The sequence below is a fragment of the Podarcis muralis genome, chromosome 4, assembly GCF_964188315.1.
Source record: "Podarcis muralis chromosome 4, rPodMur119.hap1.1, whole genome shotgun sequence".
In the NCBI taxonomy this organism is placed as follows: domain Eukaryota; kingdom Metazoa; phylum Chordata; class Lepidosauria; order Squamata; family Lacertidae; genus Podarcis; species Podarcis muralis.
In genome coordinates this window covers 100,526,039-100,545,331 of record NC_135658.1, presented here as the reverse complement: position 1 = coordinate 100,545,331, position 19,293 = coordinate 100,526,039, and positions in this window count along the sequence as shown.

Genomic DNA, 19,293 nt, shown 5'->3' with positions numbered 1-19,293 from the left:
CTTGCACACCTTTGTCCTGGGTCCTCTTCCTGCCTCCTACCTGTGGGGGGAGCACCCTGTTGCAACAGCTTTAATAAAGATCAGGCTTACTAGCTGCTTTGCTTCTCAATATTCTCTGGTTTGCCTCTGTTATTTTCTCCTACCAACAGAGCAGGGGTCAGCAACCTTTTTTACCCGTGGGCCGGTCCACCGTCCCTCAGACCTTGTGGTGGGCCAGACTATATTTTGAAAAAAATAAATGAACGAATTCCTATGCCCCACAAATAACCCAGAGATGCATTTTAAATAAAAGGACACATTCTACTCATGTAAAAGCACGCTGATTCCCTGACCATCCACAAGGTAGACTGAGAAGGTGCTTGGGCCGCATCTGGCCCCTGGGCCTTAGTTTGCCTACCCCTGCAATAAATGTAAAGGGACCCCTGACCATTAGGTCCAGTCGTGGCCGACTCTGGGGTTGCGACACTCATCTCGCTTTATTGGCCGAGGGAGCCAGTTTACAGCTTCTGGGTCATGTGGCCAGCATGACTAAGCCGCTTCTGGGGAACTACAGCAGCGCAGGGAAACACTGTTTACCTTCCTGACGGAGCGGTACCTATTGATCTACTTGCACTTTGACGGGCATTCGAACTGCTAGGTTGGCAGGAGCAGGGACTGAGCAATGGGTCACACCATCACGGGGATTTGAACCACCAACCTTCTGATCGGCAAGTCCTAGGCTCTGTGGTTTAACCCACAGTGCCACCCTGCAATAGAGAACCTTAAAAAGGACTCTATATCGACTCTTGGGTACCCCATAAGGGAAAAGGAGCAGGTTTTTTTCTTTTCTTATAACAACGGTACAAGGCAAATTGCAGAAAACATGGTAATTGTTTTTAAATTAATACAGTGGCGTTGTGAGAGCCCACAGTGCCCGGGGCGAGTGCGTTCAAACGCTGGGGGTGGGTATGGAGGGAGAAGGAGCTCACTGCAGCAGCCCCAGGCACCCGGCACACTGAGGGAAAAGCAAACTCCATTGAACCTGCATGGCACTGATGGGCGGTCACAGGGGATCACAGCATTTGGGGGGCAGTGCTGCTGCCTCTCCGATTCTTCCACCCCTGCGTCAGGCCTGACCCGGGAGTGGAGCAGCTGCTGCTGCTGCCCGCATCTCAGCCCTGAAGGCCAGCCCAGGAACAGCTTCCCTCAATGAGGGGACCATAGTGGGGGGCGCTTGGTTGTGCCCCTTCAAAAAATGTGCCCAGGACAATGCCCTCTCCATGCTATGCCACTGAATTAATAGTGTGCCAGTAATTTGAGGAGCATGCATACATCTGGGCCAGTTGAAGGGCCAGTTCACAGTCTGATAATTCATGGTTGTGGTTTTGTAACTTCTTCAGGGTAGGGGACTGATAAGAATGACCTGGAGCCAGGAAGCTGGCAGCTGATAGAGCCAGACCAGAAACAGCAACTTCATGGGATCAGATGAAGCCACGTGTCATCTGCCTCCTGATACCCTCTGGCCATCTGCAGTAGTGTAGTAGCTAACATCTTTTCTGGCAAACGGACACAGTGACTCACCGTAAAATGCCTTGTTTTTCTGTTGCTCGGATCCACAATATGAGCCCACTGGTGCTTTATAAGAGGTGGAGAAAGAGAATTGTGAGGGAATTATTCTTTGGTGCAGAACAATGTCCTGACATTGCTACACAGGTTGCTGCATTTGCTGCCCAGCCTAATGCGACTTCCAAAGATTACTTATTTACACAATTGAAACTGGCCCAGACATGGCCCCATAAGGACAATCCCAGCTGAGGGACTGATTTTATCATGGTATACCTATTTAGCAATGCCTAAGAAAATCAATACGCCCAATACAATTTTATACAACAGCACACCCACCAGCAAGCTGAATGAACCACAGAGTCTGGCTTTGAGATTCATTAGCAAGCATCACAAATTTTAACCTTCCTCCCCCTTACAAGTAAAGCAAGGTTTCCTAAATATCACAAATGCTGACACTTAGCAGCAAGGATGAAAATGCTTCTGGGCTTTTACTGGTTGCAACGTTCTTTAGCAAAATTTCAGGGCTGGGTTTTTTGTTTTGTTTTTTGCTGAGAGGAATAATTATCACTGTACAGTAAACTGGGGGCGGGGAGGAATCACGCTTAGAAATAAAAAATGCAAATTGCTGGAATTTGTTTGTTGAAATGTGATTAAAAATACAGTATCTGAAAGTCTGCATTTTCAGCCTGTGAGCTGGGAACAATTAATCTTATTTGTGAACATTTTTTTTTTGTAGCGAAAACAGACGTGTTTGGGCTTCTAATTTTTCTTCTCTAAAAGAGCGTGAAAAGGAATGCAGCAGAGCAGTGGAACTTCCTCCTGACAAACACAAAGAATGTGATCCACAGACTTTGGAATATAGCACATTTGCCATTAAATTGCCTTAGAACCAGTTCTAAAGTAACACCATCCACTGCTTTATATTCCAGATGTGAGAATTTACATGTGCATGCACACTCTAATTGCCTGGATTATTTGGATTTTTTATCAGGCATGGCTCATGGCTTCAGCTGTGCACAGAGTGACTTCCATTATGGATTGTTTCCATACACTACTGGCAGGGCACTTGGAATTCCAAATTCACATCAATGTCAGTTGATGTCAGAGAACTAACTCAGACATTTGATCTGCACCTCAAATGGGTAATGTTTTCCACCAGAAGTTAGGGATGCGTCTGAGTGTTTTGCAAATTCCACTGGCAGGATCCTATACAGTACAAACAACAATAGCAAGGCTGGCATTGTTGTGTGGCAGCTTCCCTAGAAATAAAAGAAGATGCATTTAGGAGTGCATCCTGGCTTTGAAATAGCACACCTGTATATTGAATTTTCTAGGTGGTTCTACTTTGGATGCCATCACACAAATAGTATCCAGCTGGCATAGACTGATAAGCATCAAGAACAAGGCAAATTCACTGTGTTGAGATCATCCAAAAATGCTCTTTTGCAAGTGCTCCTATCACGAAATACAGTGAAGGCACCCTAGGTATAGAAACCTCTGCCTGCTGGTTTTCAAGTGGCAAGTGGATGTATGTTTATTTCAAAGGGCTTTTAATCAATTGAGGTGTTCTAACTTGAAGTCTTCTGTCATTTATTCCTTGCCTTTGAGTTTAATTTTAATTTTATATAAGCTGTTTTATCATTAAATGTTCAGAGAGCATTGCAGTCCTGTACAAGACTTCTCAGAAATATAATGCATTGAGCCACCTTGGCTGCCATTGAGCCGAGCTGCCCACTTGTCAGGAGCCTGACATCACATGACAAAAGATGATTCACTCTGACATGCAAATAATAATAATAATAATAATAATAATAATAATAATAATAATAATAATTTATTTATTTATACCCCACCCATCTGGCTGTTTCCCCAGCCACTCTGGGCGGCTCCCAATTGATTGTTAAAAACAATACAGAATTAAATATTTAAATCTTCCCAGCATTAAATATTAAAAACAGGGCTGCCTTCGGATGTCTTTTAAAAATAGAATAGCTGCTTATTTCCTTGACATCTGATGGGAGGATGTTCCACAGGGCAGGCGCCATTACCAAGAAGGCCCTCTGTCTGGTTCCCTGTAACCTAATTTCTCGCAATGAGGGAACCGCCAGAAGGCCCTCGGCGCTGGATCTCAGTGTCCAGGCTGAACGATGGGGGTGGAGACGCTCCTTCAGGTATACAGGACCGATGCCATTTAGGGCTTTAAAAGTCAGCACCAACACTTTGAATTGTGCTCGGAAACGTACTGGGAGCCAGTGCAGATCTCTCAGGACCAGTGATATGTGGTCCCAGCGGCCACTCCCAGTCACCAGTCTAGCTGCCGCATTCTGGATTAATTGCAGTTTCCAGGTCACCTTCAAAGGTAGCCCCACATAGAGCGCATTGCAGTAGTCCAAGCGAGAGATAACTAGAGCATGTACCACTCTGGCTAGACTGTCCATGGGCAGGTAGGGTCTCAGATGGAGCTGGTAGACAGCCACCCTGGACACAGAATTAACCTGTGCCTCCATGGACAGCTGTGAGTCCAAAATGACTCCCGGGCTGCACACCTGGTTCTTCAGGGGCACAGTTACCCCATTCAGGACCAGGGTGTCCCCCACACCCGCCCGCCCCGTCCCCCCAAAACAGTACTTCTGTCTTGTCAGGATTCAACCTCAATCTGTTAGCCGCCATCCATCCTCCAACTGCCTCCAGGCACTCACACAGGACCTTCACCGCCTTCACTGGTTCTGATTTAAAAGAGAGGTAGAGCTGGGTGTCATCTGCATACTGATGAACACCCAGCCCAAACCCCCTGATGATCTCTCCCAACGGCTTCATATAGACATTAAAAAGCATGGGGGAGAGGACGGAACCCTGAGGCACCCCACAAGTGAGAGCCCAGGGGTCTGAACACTCATCCCCCCCCCCCACTTTCTGGACATGGCCCAGGTGAAAGGAGCGGAACTACTGTATAACAGTGCCCCCAGCTCCCAGCCCCTCTAGACGGTCCAGAAGGATGTTATGGTCAATGGTGTCAAAGGAAGAATCTCTGGAGCATACTCTTTCTTCCTTGAAGACACAGCTGTAATTCAAGCCACACGTGCACAGGAATATTCTTGAATTGAAGCCATGTTATGAGTTGTATTCAAGTTGCACCTGCAAAGGAAGAACCTTCCTTTGCTGCCATGGCTTGAATTCAAGAGCCCTTCAAAACAGAGGACTGATTTCTGATAAATAGGATTATGTAAGCACTAGTCAGTAAACTCTGTTTTCGTTTCATTTCAAAAGCAAACCTAATTGCCTTCTTCTTAAAGGTAAATGTAAAGGTACCCCTGCCCGTACGGGCCAGTCTTGACAGACTCTAGGGTTGTGCGCTCATCTCACTCTAGAGGCCGGGAGCCGGCGCCGTCCGCAGACACTTCCGGGTCACATGGCCAGTGTGACATCGCTGCTCTGGCGAGCCTGCACCAGCGCAGCACAGGGAACGCCGTTTACCTTCCTGCTATAAAGCGGTACCTATTTATCTACTTGCACTTTAAGGGTGCTTTCAAACTGCTAGGTGGGCAGGATGTGGGACCGAAAGACGGGAGCTCACCCCGCCGCGGGGATTCGAACCATCTTCTTACAGCTTAATAAATATATATGTAATTGGATCTGTGCCTTGAGTGTTTTAACAGAGATTCTGTGTCCCCCACTCCCATTTGCTTGATTCTGCCAGTTATGTCATAACTCATGTGAGAGGAGGTGTATGTACGTAGATCACAGGATTAGGTCTAGCTGGCAGAGTCCAACCCTACGTGCAAAGCATTCTCAAAGCTCTGCAAAGATACTCTGACCTGGTGGCAGCTGCTTCTCTTAGCCTGTTCTTCACCCTGGGAAGGTGCATGTCTGATCCATCACAAGTAACAGGAGATATGCTGGAAATCTTCCTCTTCACTTCTATATAGACTTTACTCATGTGCACAGTGTTTGAATTTCTGTCCAGATAAAATTGTGAGTGTTTATCTACATCTAACCCAATCAACTGGATGTGCAAGTATGTGCAGAAGATCTCACTGGCTTCGTGCTGTAACATATTCACCATTGGAAAGATGTATTAAATGTAGTGACATGATTGGATATGATCATCTGAAATTGATTTAAAGCTTTATAAGCAAGTTCAGTATTTGAAGCACATTCCTAAGAAATGTAATTCTGGGTCATGGGTTTGTGGCGTGTCCTGAAAATGACAAAGTTGCATTGCATTCCCCATTGGGAGGCAAACAGTTTATGATAGGAAGCACAGAGTAACCTTCTCAGAGTAACAGTTTTGCACTGTTATGCAAGTGTTTACACATCCACGTACCCTTCAATTGTCCCAATTTCCACCGCAAGTGCCACCACTGCTGAGCTCACGGAGGAGGCTAAGCCAGTGCAATGGCTGTAGAAGCGGCAGTTGCGAAGAAGCACCCCATTGCCTCTCCATGGCTTCTTCATGACGGCTGCTGCCACCAGCCTCCTCCCTTGGGCAGTTCATAGCGGCTGCAAGAGAGCAGAGGAGGAGGAGGAGGAGGAGGAGGAGGAGGAGGAGGAGAGGCTGCGGCCACCGAGGCCCCGCTCCACCCCATGTGATGTGTTGGCTCAGGAGCAGCCAGAGGGCAGGGCCGCCCTAGGTCGGAAGAAAGGAGAAGCAGAGCAGAGCACAGAGTCTTGCCTTTTTTATTTTAAAAAATGCTTTGCGTATCCACGTCTAATCTTTCTAAAATTTATTGATTGATATGTTTTGCTTTTTGTGGATCTACCAAAGACTACACTAAAATAAAATCTGAACTAATAGGTTCAGATGGTTTTCTCAGGATGGTGGAAGGTGTGTGTGTTGTGTCCCTTTGTTGCACTGGTGGTGCCATTTGCCCATCTTCTAATAGGCAAAACTCTGCAGGGGGCGGGGAAATGAAAAGGGGGTCGAGGAGGGTCTGTTGTGGGAGGGGGTGTGAGAAATGTCCCTATTTTCATCCAAGGAATGTTGGAAGATATGTATCCAGTTTCCACCAGAAATCGTGTCCTCCGTCAAAAAGGGCACGTGTTGCGGTGAGACCTGGAGACTGACCTCCTGGTTGTGGGTCTATTGATAGCCACAACACCCGATTGGTAGGTCCCTCATTGCTGGGTCTGTTGTGGGAGGGGGTGTGAGAAATGTCCCTATTTTCATCCGAGGAATGTTGGAAGGTATGTATCCAGTTTCCACCAGAAATTGTGTCCTCCCTCAAAAAGGGCACATGTTGTGGTGAGACCTGGAGACTGACCTCCTGGTTGTGGGTGGGTCTATTGGATAGCCACAACACCCGATTGGTAGGTCCCTCGTTGCTGGGTGTAATCTGGCCAATGGGGTGCAGTCTATATGGATACAGGGACCTATATATGCCTATGCACATGTCCCAGAGCTTCCTCTTTTGGCTCGTGCATCGGAACAACCGCCCACCTCTCCCTAACTTTAGGGCATTTTGCAATTGACCTTGATATGCCGTCATGTGTCGTCTGTTGTTGGGACAGGGGCATGGCAGGAATTTCTTGCCTGATTGGCTGGTGCCATTTAGGTTTCGCCTGCCACCTAGCAAATTGTCACAACTTGTAAGGTTCCAGATAGGCACTGGTTCATGTGATAGGGATGGGGGAATGGTCTCACCCTCCCTATGTGAAGGGTATTCTGTTAAAGGAATCCAGCGACTCAAGTTGGTTTGGTCAACCCTTGAGAGGGGCTGTGCCCATGCTGGAGTCCAGGGGAGCATCTGGGTAGTAAACATAGTCTGTTCCCAGGCTTTTCACCTGCCTCAGGTGTTCACCCTTGGCTGACCTATGATAGAGCTACCTGCAAGGGTCAGCGCTACCTGCAAGGGTGTAGGTAGCTAGTCAAACCAGAGCCTGCGCAACCACTCACTTTTCTGTAATCAATAAAGCTGTGGCCTAAATTCTGCCAAAAACCAAAACTAAAATTTGAGTTGAATGTGTCTTTATTTAAGGGGGAGGTCTTTGGGTCTGAACACGCAAATAAAAACTTACAATATTCCTTAACCTGCCACTTATGTGAAATACTTTTCTGTAAAAGTGAGTGTGAGATTCAACTGGAATCTTCCTTTGATGGGGATTTATTTATAGGCAGTTCTATAAACCACATAGATTTTGGAGGGCAGGTGTTTTGCCTTTGAAGGGTTAAGAGCAGTACTGAAATCAAGGCCATCTCAGTCTGTCCCTTAGTAGAAGAGATGATCAGATACTGAGTCATTTATTGCTTTGGAAGCACTCTGCAAAGAGCAGACAATGTCTTTAATTATTTACTTCACTGTTGATTAGAGAATGTGGAGTAAAAACTTGTAATTGAGGCACTTAAGTCTTTTCAGCTCCCCCCCCCCACACACACATTGTATCACAGTGATTTGTACTGTTAAAACATCATCTATGGAAAGAAGAAATGGTTTGGTATAGAGAAATATTTTGAATGCAAAATGCTTGTATATTGAATGTGAATATCGGAGTGAGAAACACTTTGACTAATATTAATGCACTATCCTTTGTTCCGTAACAGTAATTACCAGAGAGTATTGTCCCTTTTTATTGAAACTAGCCAATTCAATTGTAGAATTTAGTTGTTATATATTAATAGACATTGCTCAGGCTGGCTAGGAATTGCAAAACAAAACAAAACAAAACAAAAAACAGGAAACAACCTTGAATAGAATACACAACTCCTGTGGAATAAACTCATTAACTGCATTAATTGGAGAGCAAAGGCAACACAATGCATTTGTCATTAGGGGGAAGTCAGAACAATTGTATTGTGCTGAGGGCCTGCTGTCTGTTGTATAATTGGCAAACGAAGCTTGCATTTGTATCTGAACGCATAGATACATCTCTCTGGCTGCTGTTGGGATTCCCCTCTCTCCAAATCTAACCTGATTCACACGTTTGAAGAAACAAGAGGCCTCCTACAGGCGAATAGTTCATCCGTGCGGTAAAATGTTGTCTTCTGTGTAATTCTGTCTCTTCAGTTTTTTTCATAAGAGGCTGCTGGCCCATCTAGTCCAGCATCCTGTTTTCACAATGACAAGCTAGATTCCTGTGCGAAACCAGTGAGCAGAACATGAGCACCAGAGTATTTGAAAGCACTGCTGCCTCTAACTGCAATTTGTGGCGCATTTTACATTTCTATACAGTGGTACCTCGGGTTACATACGCTTCAGGTTACATACGCTTCAGGTTACAGACTCCGCTAACCCAGATATAGTACCTCGGGTTAAGAACTTTGCTTCAGGATGAGGACAGAAATCGTGCAGTGGCGGCACAGCGGCAGCAGGAGACCCCATTAGTTAAAGTGGTGCTTCAGGTTAAGAACAGTTTCAGGTTACGAACAGACCTCCAGAATGAATTAAGTACTTAACCCGTGGTACCACTGTACTTGTGTGAATGTAACCAGGCTAGCTTGAGCTGGTATGTGTACCAAATTTCAAGTTTCTACGTGGACGTGTCTCATTTTGTATACTTTTTTATGAGAGAGATGGCATTTATAAAAAGGGCATTTATAGAATCATAGTATTGTAGGGTTGGAAAGGACCCCAAGGCTCATTGAGTCCAACCCGCTGCAATGCAGGAATCTAAGAATTTCAGAAGGTGTGGCTTGTCATGGCTAGAGTGTTGAATTGGGAGCATTGAAATAGGGTTCAAATCCCCACTCAGCCATGAAGTTCACTGGGTGACCTACAGAACGTAGCATTCCACGTTATAGGAAGCCAGTATAATCTACGCTGGTGTGATTTTCCCCTATTCCAGGAGCAAGGCTGCTGCTGCCGGCTGAGCTGGCACCAGGCTGGGCAGAGGAAAAACAAGCCTCTAAAATATTTTATGTATACTTATTTCTATATTTATTAAATTTATATTATGCCATTCCTCTCAAATGAGCCTGGGGTGGATAAAACAGAGTTTGACTTATACTACTCCTTTTGTCAGTGTGGCTTTCACTGGATGGCCAGGTCATGTGATTCCTAGATCATGTTTTATGTAATCTTTCATAGGACGCAAAAGCTAGTGGAATCCGGTGGATGCTTAGCACTCATTTCTATGCTAATAGTTTCCAGAAGAAAACCGTTTGCAACCCTCGTAATGCGCAAAAACATTGGAGTTTTGTGTTGTCATTCCACGTTATGAGATTTGGGGCGGTATCCTAGCATGTCATTCTTTCCTGCTGCTGAAAATTTCCTGAGACCTGAAAGTATCAAAATGCCACCATTTTGTAATGCAGCAGGTAATGGCATGTAAAAGGAATGTCAAAATCCAGGATAGGAGCAGTCGCACATTAATGTAACAAAACCATGTCTAAATGCTGCCTTTATTTTGCTCCCAACCAATGCTTGAATCATTGAATGGTACCAGGGTGAACCATTTAAATAACTGTCATTCCCAATTTTGACAAAATAATGAACTGTGGATACTTTTCCTCCTCATGACCAAGAAAGAAGGAGAGAACAGGTTTGTGCATGTAATGAACATGGGTCCTAAACAAATTTTTTATGTGTTTATTTAAATATAGCAGATTTAATTAGGCTTTTTCGGAGTCATACATAAAACAATGACACTGAGAGAAGTGAGGTTACAGGGAACCAGGCAGAAGGCCTTCTCGGTAGTGGCGCCTGCCCTGTGGAATGCCCTCCCATCAGATGTCAAGGAAATAAACAACCATCTGACTTTTAGAAGACATCTGAAGGCAGCCCTGTTTAGGGAAGTTTTTAATGTTTGATATTTTATTGTGTTTTTAATATCCTATTGTTGGCAGCCACCCTGAGTGGCTGGGGAGGCCCAGCCAGATGGGCGGGTTATAAGTAATAAATAATACTAATTACTCTTAAAAAGAAAATTTACCTGCCCCATGTGAAAAAGCACCTTGCTAGCTAGATGCCGCTTGGAAGATATCTATGAGCAAAGGACCACCAACCCTAAAACTCCTTCTGTTCCATTAATTGGTATAATTTATGTAATTTGATAAACATTGAAAAATTATGTCACACATTTTGGACACATTCCCACTTTTTCACACACCACATGTGCGAACTAGCTAAGTGAAAATTAAGTGGGAGAAAAAAGCTATAGAAAAATATGTGATGATAAACTGGAGTTGGATTAATCTTAATTTTTTTAACAGCCAAACAAAACACCTGTTAATATTCCCAGTTTCATATTTAAAATATAAATAAAGTAATCACAGAGATGGAACAAGAAATATTCATTCTCAGCAAGACCCAATACTCTTCAGATAGAATCATGTATCTACATGATTTTAAAAGAATTACATGTATACTGTATTGTTGTAATTACAACATTTCTGAAAACTGTTCAACAAGATTTTATGGAGAGCAGACACCAAGTAGACACAGATGAGTGTGTCTGTCTGTGTGTGTGTGTGTGTGTGTGTGTGTAATGTTGTTGATGGAAAGTTGAAAAAGATTAAGTTGAAAGTGTGTTGGAATGATGGATGGACTCAGAATGATTGACAGGTAGAGTATTATGATTGAGAAGCAGAAGAATTAAAAGAGGTAGCTGAGGGGAGTCATGGAGACTGGGTGAGGGGCTGGGATTAAGACAGCTCTTAAAGGCTGGAAACAATTGTTTAGGCTTGTATATTAAGCAGAAACATTTATTATTATTTATTAAAATTAGGTACGTATTCTGGTAGTTATTTTCCATAGATAAATGTACAAACTGATTTTAAGTTATGATTTTAAGTTTAGTGTTCTGAATTACTCCTATCTTGCAAATTTGTAGAAAACCACTTATTCAACAGTGGGCAACACTAGGGCTATGCAACCCTTTCATTACAATCTTGAACTGAATTGGGATGATTTGTACTAATTTGTGCTGAATCTGGATTGGATTAAGGCAGCCCCATGTTGAGCAGAAGATTCCTGCATTACAGGGGGTTGGACTAAATGACCCTCATGGTCCCTTCCAACTGTACAATTTTATGAGTCTATGAGCTATAAATAGCTACAGAGCAAAGCAGGTGGACCCAAATTGATTTGTAGGAATTTGTGCTGATCCAAAACTAACAAACAGTCTGTCTGTCTGTCTGTCTGTCTGTCTGTCTGGCTGGCTGTCTGTCTGTCTGTCTATCTATCTATCTATCTATCTATCTATCTATCTATCGCCAGAAAGACTGTCTACAAAGTGTTGCAATTATTAATTACAACACCCTCTAAGGAGAACACTAGGAGGAGGAAGAGGGGAGTTGGACTTTACTTATTGAAAGCTCTAGCTTCCAATCCAAGACTAGAAACTTACTCAACCCTCTCCAATCACAGCACTTGGTGGTGGTGGGTCTGTCTGATCTGCTCATCCCCAACTTGATGCACCAGAAGCAGTTGCACATTTGGGCTTTAAAATTTCAGCAGTGCAATGCCAAAATTCAGCACCACCCTGTCTCTTGCCTTCTGCTGTTTGTCATTGTTGCAGCATCTCTGCTGTGGCCCCTCGGCTTGATGTCCAGTGCAGGTGAATTGGTCATGCTTCCCTAAGTCTGCCTCTGCTGGAAATTTGGGCTATACTGGGAGGATGAGTCTAGAGCAACCTTGGGACACCCCCAATACTGTCTAAATCATGGCCCACAAGATTCTAGGATTGGTGTGGGTAGCCTCTGACCCTCCCAATATTGCTGAACTACCACTCCCATAACCTCTGTCCATTGACCACACTTGCTGGGACTGATGGGAGTTGTAGTTCAGCAACATGAACAGGCAGAGGTTCCCTAAGAGCACTATTGAAGCTGGAATCTATTCTGGCAATTTGGAAGAGTGACTAGATCCATTCGGCTATGTGCTGCCCCCCCCCCAAGTTGGAAACAAGTGGTTTCACCCATCCTTCTGGTGCACATATGACAGTTAAACTGTTTAAACCTCACCCGAGCCTTTGGTGTCGAAGAAGCCTAATTTGTGCTCAGAAGTTCAGCCCTAGAACAGTTCCACATAAGTTTCACAAAGCACCAATGATGCAGGTGGATTCCAGTTTCATAGGATATACATTTTTTAGATTCATGATAGCATCTTCATATTCAAGCATTATCTGCATATGATTATATTATTCTAAAAAGAAAGTAAGGATACATAAAATTCCCAATGAGAGTTTAAACACAAACACAGAAAACTAGAAGTATTTTGCAATGTAAAGTGATGGCGGGGGGGGTTAAAGAAAAGTAGGTTGGCAAGGTGATCTCTCTCTCCTCACTGCTCACCATCTCAGAATCTACCGTCTGAATCAACACTAAAGGAATTTTTAAAATGTGATTTTCCTATCTGGGGTCTGAAATTATATGGCCAGTTCTTACACCTCATTCTGCTGCGCATGTAGATAAGGTTTGTTTTGTTTTAAAAACACCCAACTCACCCAACTTTCCTCGGACTAAGACATCGCATTTCATACTGGGACAGAGAGGGTTGAGGTGGTGGGAAGTTTGCCATGCTGCAGATTTGCCCGCAGAGTCAATCCAGGACTTCTGCAAGTACGACTGTAGAACACCAGCCTTGCTGCTACTTCGCCCTGCTCCATTCCAGCATGCAGAAGTCACTCAGCCAGCATGGGGGGTAGTCAGGTGAGCAGCACAGTCTCACTGCGCCATCTGCAACTGCACTAAACCAGCTGTGGGGAGGAACAGCAAACTGGAATGAAAAGGCTAAGCATTTGGGGAATGATGAAGAAACATTTTGGACCCTCACCAGCCCCCATTATATGCCAAAAACGTATGCCTGTGAAATTCTGCCCTCATTAGAATCTAGTTTCACGATTAAAAGCAGCTCAATTAATTTCCCTCTCATTCCCTTTTTTGGAGCTGGGAAAGGAGAATCTCACTCTCAGATTTGTTTTCAAGACACCGAGCTGTATGATTCACCATCATGTGCCTTTAGTGCCCACATGGTTCTATGAAGCCCCTTCTTTTCCAGCATAAATAAGATATCACACAAAGTGCTTCTGGCACCAAAGGAGTGGTTTGCCTTGAGGGGCAGAGTGGCAATTTAAAGAAAAACCAAAGGGCAAACTTAATGCTCTCTGTTACATCTGTATTTTTGCCCAGATCGAAGGAGATGTCGTCGTTTGATGCTCCCACGCATTCTGTCTCTCTCATTTGTTTTGCTGCATGGGGTGACTGCCACTTCCTAATGAACCTGTTTATATTTTAAAACTGTTTTAAACCATTACCCGCATTCTTCTCAGGTCTGAAGGGTCTTCTTGGCATGTTGCTGTGCAGAAGTTTCCTTTGAAAGCCTTTTTCAAAATGCAGCGTGTATTTACATGCCTAGGTCGCTTCAAAACTGCCATGTATCTGAGATTAAGACTCTGATTTACAAAGTGCTCCGACAATGCAAAAGCCAAACACTGGGCTATAAAATATTGTTTGTAGTCAGGAACTCATGCTGGATGACATCCTGGTTCCTCTGATGTCTTTAAAAATCTGTGAGAGCTTCCCATGGATTGAGTAGATAAGATAGGGCTAGACAGTGGCGTAGCGTGGGGGGTGCAGGGGGGGCCAGCCACACCGGGCGCAACATCTGGGGTTAGGGCAAATCCATGGGTTAGGGGGCGCAAATCCATGGGTTAGGGGGCGCAAATCCACGGGATAGGGGGCGCAAATCCACGGGTTAGGGGGCGCAAATTACTTGCCTTGCCCCGGGTGCTGACAACCCACGCTACGCCACTGGGGCTAGAAAACGAATGAACCTATATCTATCTATCTATCTATCTATCTATCTATCTATCTATCTATCATCTATCTATCTATCTATCTAACCTATTTATGCAAAAATGGAACTAGAAAATGAGAGGTTGCTTTTGGGCAGATGCAGTTTAGGGAGGATGGGGTTCCATCCCAATGTTTCAGACTTCAAGACAATATTCCTTAGGAGCTCCTATATGTCTTTCTTTTTTCTTTGTAAAAAATTCCCATATTTCTGATCAACTTATTGATCCTATGGTGTCTAAGGGGCTGCCAATCAGAGTAGACAATACCAGGTAGATAGACAAATAAGGTTTATTCACAAAGCTGGTCTCGTCTTCTACAGCTACCTGAGTGTCTTCTCTTTCAGCCAACTAGATTATCATGTTGTCAAAATTATATTGCACTCTTGCCAAGTATCAGCCATAGCTAGCTTGACAAGCAGAGATCTTAAACAGCAATTTCTCCAAGCCAGGACACAGCCCAGATGGTGATAGGGAAAGAAAACATCAAAGCAGGCCCAATGGTGTTCACTTTTTGACACCTTTTAATTCAGACAGCTTGATATATTTTCTTTTTAGGAGGTAGGTGAAAGGATGATGGTCAGGTCAGGTGCCAAGACCAGTGTCAAGCATCATATATTTTTTTAGACAGAAAGATAGTAGTTCATAGCTTCAATCAGAGTCTGAAGCTGTTATTAATGGCAAAATTGTCCAGCGTCTCCTCAAAGAAAGCATATATTTTACAGTTAAATGGTGTATGTGGGGCATTTCTAGAAAAGCAAACAAGGGGGTTTGGCTTGTCAAGATGAAAGAGTATACTATCTTCTGGAAGACAACATATACGGTAAACATATATTCCTGAAAAGGTCGACCACTGTGAACTTCTTCTTTTCCACAGATTTAGGATATTTCCTTAGTCTTAAAGGTGTTGCTTCCCCATCCTCACCACCCATAATTAGAGCACCGACAACTTGTTGGATATCCATTATCTGGGAGAGTAACGTCCTTCCTCAAAATAAAAGGTTGGTTCACACCGCAGCATTGCATCTTAATGGAATCATAGGTATTTTCAGCCTGCAAATTTCCCAGAACTCATCAGGGCTGATCTTGTTCATGACCAGGAGAGAGTAGGCAAAATAGCTGCCACCACACAGGGGAAATAAAGATGTTTGCCCGTTGTGTCCCTCTTACCCACACACATGGAAAAACTGAATCTCAGCTAGTGGGAAAGTGAAGCAAGGAGTTGGCTGGAAGAGGCTTAGCAATACTTCTAGTGGCATTTTGGGGTTGAGAAGGGGAGCATGTTCATGTTTCATTAAGACTCCCCTATGCACACTTACCTCGGAGTAGTCCCACTGAGCTCAACTATAAATACATGTGGTTTTCTTTGTTTTTGTTGTTGTTTAGTCGTTTAGTCGCGTCCGAATCTTCGTGACCCCCTGGACCAGAGCACGCCAGGCACTCCTGTCTTCCACTGCCTCCCTCAGTTTGGTCAAGCTCATGCTGGTAGCTTCGAGAACACTGTCCAACCATCTCGTCCTCTGTCGTCCCCTTCTCCTTGTGCCCTCCATCTTTCCCAACATCAGGGTCTTTTCCAGGGAGTCTTCTCTTCTCATGAGGTGGCCAAAGTATTGGAGCCTCAGCTTCACGATCTGTCCTCCCAGTGAGCGCTCAGGGCTGATTTCCTTCAGAATGGATAGATTGGATCTTCTTGCAGTCCATGGGACTCTCAAGAGTTTCCTCCAGCACCATAATTCAAAAGCATCAATTCTTCGGTTATCAGCCTTCTTTACGGTCCAGCTCTCACTTCCATACATCACTAGTGGGAAAGCCATAGCTTTAACTATACGGACCTTTGTTGGCAAGGTGGTGTCTCTGCTTTTTAAGATGCTGTCTAGGTTTGTCATCGCTTTTCTCCCAAGAAGCAGGTGTCTTTTAATTTCGTGACCGCTGTCTGCCTCCATTTCTTCCCCTTCTATTTGCCAGGAGGTGATGGGACCAGTGGCCATGATCCTACTTCTTCTTTTTTGATGTTGAGCTTCAGACCATATTTTGCGCTCTCCTCTTTCACCCTCATTAAGAGGTTCTTTAATTCCTCCTCACTTTCTGCCATCAAAGTTGTGTCATCTGCATATTTTCTTATAGGATGCAATTTGAATTGCCAGAAAAAGTTGTTAACCTAGAGTAGAGTTTTGAAAGAAATGTGTACATCCTATTGTAGAAACAAAAAGGTGACTTTTAAACAGGAACCGTACAACATGGAGCAGGCAACACTGAGTCCACAACTGAAAATAAAGTGATAAGTGTAAAAAATAATACCATAAAACAGTAGAAACTAGATTTTTTCATGGAAAAGTGTGGTTTTTCAGGGGAAAGTATATGATTTTTTTAGAATAATGATGGCATTATGTATATGACTGCTTGTGATTATTTTCAGGCACACATATTTGGACACAGTCAAGTGAGTGTTCAGCATTTTTTAAATCTTAATGATTTCAGTGGAAAAGTTTGGCACATATGTAAACCTTTTCCATTGAAATCAGTGGTCTGGTCAGATAATGCTTTTGGGCTATTTTACAGTTGGACAGTATATCGTAATCATGGAATGGCTCTTTTAATTGGCTCTATCCCCTTTGTTTAATGCTGTCCCCTTTGTTGCTAATGAATCGGTGAACTTCCTTTGGATCTGCGTTGGTTTTCTATAGCTGTGCTGATGTCCCTTGAACTTGTATTTGAACCATACTTTCCTGAGCAAAACCAGCCCGAGGAAGACAAATGGCTGGTAGTTTAATTCTTTATTGACAAAGCATGAACTTAGAGTAGCTGCTAAGGTGCACCAAACATGTGTGTGTGTGTGCGCACACACACACACACACACACACTTCTGGTGGCTAGGTCATTGGTACCCTTCCCCAGCTTGTGCTCTGAGCAGGATTGTTGGATCAACTATCTGGCCACTCAAACTTAAGTACCCTTGAACCTGCAACTTCTACACTGAAGTTGTTGTTGTTCCTGACTCTTTAAGCAGATCCTGGTCCTGGGGGTCAGCAAGGGGGATGATAGGGATTCTGCCAAACCCCCCTCCCAATCCTTTCAGGCACCACCTCTCCCTCAGTTCCTGGCACGTCCTTCTCCATCTCTTGACTGCTCAGACCCCTCTCCATCCTCCAGATCTGGGTTTTGCATCACAAGAGGCACAAAACACCATAAATCACTACCCCCTCCCCCATCAGCCTCTGGCCCTGCTACCTCTTCCAACTACTCCGCTGAGCCCTGCCTGTCCTTGACAGATACCCTTTGTTTTGTTTTTGAAATAAGGCTTTGCAATGCAGTTGGACAATGGTGTCAGGATGCGGTCACTCCTGTAAGAGTGCTGAGAGGGGAAATTAGTTCATGAGAAGTGGAAAAGGCTGAGCTGGGTTAATGGAAGTGGGATGCTTAGAGGTGTGCACAAAACAACTGCCTAACAGCAAGAAAAGGTGACTAATGGATGGCAACTCCATGGCTCCTCTACTACAGGAGACGCTAACCTGAAATAGTAACAAGGCAATTGCATTATTATTTTTTAAGGCTTCAAAGAATCATAGCCACAGGTTTCCATATACACAGTGATTGCCCGTCCTTAAAAAATAACTTGAACAAATTATGGGACAGGTATTTCTGTAAAATGAACAGGGACGGGAAAGGAAAAAAGAGGCAATTCCTTGAAGCCTCACCCTCCCCTATTCCAGATTTATGTTCACACAGCAGAATCTCAGCTGCAAATGAGTTAGTGGTACAATGCACTCCACTTACGTTAAATGCGCTTACCACTGTGTGTGCATGATGTTTGCGAAGAAGACTTCAACTTGAGGCTGCTTGTTGTGCCGTGCAGCAGGCAGCAAGAGGAATTTACATAGGGGCCTTTCGCCTAAATATGAATGCGAGGCAATGTAAAAGGGATTCAAGCTGATTTTCAACAGTACAATTGTTTGGGTAGTGATAGGAAAACAGTTTTACCATTGAGGAGGAGAATGAGAGAATGAAATAGAGTTGTCACCAGGCATAGCAACACCATGGTGAGAGTTCAGGGCCTAAGAACCTGGATAGTTTCAATGCCTGCTCTGAGCCCATGTTACTTTTAAAAAATCTCTCCCCCCCCCCATACCCTGGCGCTGAGTGGGTTCTGGCCACCACCTTGGTTTTGCCCTTTCCTCATACCCTGGAAGTTAAGCTACTCTAGAGGAGTACTGGCGGAGGAATAGGGGGGCGGGGAAAGCGCACCTCCCCCAGCACCACGATCCCAGTGGGGAGCCATCGTGGCTGCCACCCTCCCCCGTCCTGGGCCCCACGCCCCCACAGGTGGAAAGTCACGCCCCCAGGACATGCGTCGCACCCCTGTGGGTGGCGCACCATGCCCCCAGGACGCGCACCACGCCCCTGCGGGTGGCACGCCACGCCCCTAGGGTGCGCGCGCGCCACACCTCTGCCTGCTCTCTGTCCCCGGTGCTGGAGCATGAAGCTTCGCCACTGTGAACAAGCATTCTTAATAGATTCCATGTTTCTTTCTCTTTTTTTAAAATGATATTTATTAACGTTTCAAAAAAGGTTACAAAAAAAAGGGAAAAAAGAAAAGAGAAAATACAAAATACAGAAAAAATAAAAACAATTAAAAACAGATCAATCTTTTCATGTCTTGTCTTTCATTTGCTTGTTTCCCTGACCTCCTCACACCTCCCTTTTTTGTATTCCGATTCAGTTAGTTATTTCAGCAAATCCTTACCCTCTTTGTTTTTATCTTAATCCAATATCTTAATATATTATAACTTTAGATTCTCACCTGTTAACAATCCATTTTTACATACTCCTTTATAACATTGCTGCTAAAACCACTTAACTTCATTCCAACATCATTCTAACATTCATTAATTTTGCAATATTTCTGTAGATAGTCTTTAAATTTCTTCCAATCTTCTCCCACCGACTCTTCTCCCTGGTCTCAGATTCTGCCAGTCATTTCCGCCAGTTCCATATAGTCCATCACCTTCATCTGCCATTCTTCCA